The 1,567-nt window shown below is 54.6% G+C and overlaps 1 pseudogene; it reads left to right on the forward strand.

The window, feature by feature from the left end:
• Window positions 1-1,042: 1,042 nt before the first annotated feature.
• LOC107301891 lies at window positions 1,043-1,564 on the forward strand (annotated as a pseudogene).
• Window positions 1,565-1,567: the final 3 nt, after the last annotated feature.

A 1,567-nucleotide genomic window follows, 5' to 3' on the forward strand; every position in this document is an offset into this window, starting at 1 on the left:
CCTCCCTCCCTCCCTCCTTCCCTCCCTTCCTTCCCAGTGGTCAGAATGCAGTATTGCAGGTTAACTCTGCCGACTGCCAGGAGTTCAATCCTGACCATCTCAAGGTTGACTCAGCCTTCCGTCCTTCTGGGGTCGGTAAAACGAGGACCCAGATGGTTGGGGGGTCAACACACTGACTCTGTAAACCACTCAGAGAAGGCTGTAAAGCACTGTGAAGCGGTATATAAGTCGAAGTGCCATTGCCACAGTAGATTCTGGGACTAGTTGTTAGCTAGGCCCATTGTGGAGCCTCCAAAGACAGTAGCATATATCTTGAAAACTTCACGGTCGTCTGCGAAGCTAAATTAATGGACGTCTTCCGCCTACAGGTAACGCTGTTTGATTCTCAGTTTACGGAAATATCGCACGGCCCGTGCTCCTGCAACCAGGTCCCTTCCGTTGTGCTCAGTGGCGAAGGTAAACACACACACACAGACACACAATTGTTTTGATGCACTGCTGGAAAAGGTCCTTTGGGGGTAGCTGTTCCTCCACAAAGTCCCTTGTAGGATAAAGGAAGTGCAGAAGAGAGACTCAGAATGAGAGGACTGGGAAAAAAAACAGGCGCTTTGGAGAATAGCTTGACTGCCTCTTCTTTGGGGCAGCCCCTGAGATACTGGAACGCTGCTATCCTGTCCCCCCTCGTCCTTCTCTTCATTAAACTAGACATGCCCAATTCCAGCAGCCTTTCCTTATATGCTTTAGCCCCCAGTCCCCTAATCATCTCTGTTGCTCTTCTCTGTACTCTTTCTAGAGTCTCAGCATCTTTTTCACATCGTGGTGACCAAAACTGGATGCAGTATTCCAAGTGTGGCCTTACTAAGGCCTTGTAAAGTGGTATTAATACTTCCCGTGATCTTGATTCTCTCCCTCTGTTAATGCAGCCTTCTCTTCATTAAACTAGAGATACCCAATTCCAGCAGCCGTTCCTTATATGTTTTAGCCTCCGGTCCCCTGATCCTCTCTGTTGCCCTTCTCTGCACTCTGTCCGTTTTCCCAACAGCGATCTCCATGGACAGCAACTCGCTCATCATGTCGGAAATTGTAGACATTCCCGGGGACAGCAGCCCGTCCGAGGACTCCTGCTTGCTGGAAGGAAGTGGATCGGCGTGCTCGGTGGATTACGTGCTCTTCCGCTCGATCCAGCGCAGCAGAGCGGATTACTGCCTGAGTGTCGATTGTGGACACTGTGGGCTTCACCCCCAGGGCCCGTTTGAAGACGTCCCCCAGGCGCGCCTGCGCGGCGAGCGCTCCTTCTCCTGCTCCACGCCGGGCACGGTGTACGACGGGCTGCTGGAGGCCAGCGGTGCCCACACCCACAGCTGCCACCGCCTGGAGGGTCTCGGCCACGGCGCGGGCCCGTGTTTTCCCGAGGTGCGCGTGAAGCCCAAGACGGCGGTGTCGGCGCGCAAAGGGCTCAGACAGCAGCGCCGGAGCAGCGAAACGTCCTGCCAGTCCCCCTTGATCCGTTGTTCCCTGCTGCGGTCCCACAGCGACCCTGGAATGGGCATGTCCAGGGAGGCTGGTA

Source organism: Protobothrops mucrosquamatus, unplaced genomic scaffold (genome assembly GCF_001527695.2).
Source record: "Protobothrops mucrosquamatus isolate PMUCROS unplaced genomic scaffold, P.Mucros_1.0 scaffold18913, whole genome shotgun sequence".
Classification (NCBI taxonomy): Eukaryota; Metazoa; Chordata; class Lepidosauria; order Squamata; family Viperidae; genus Protobothrops; species Protobothrops mucrosquamatus.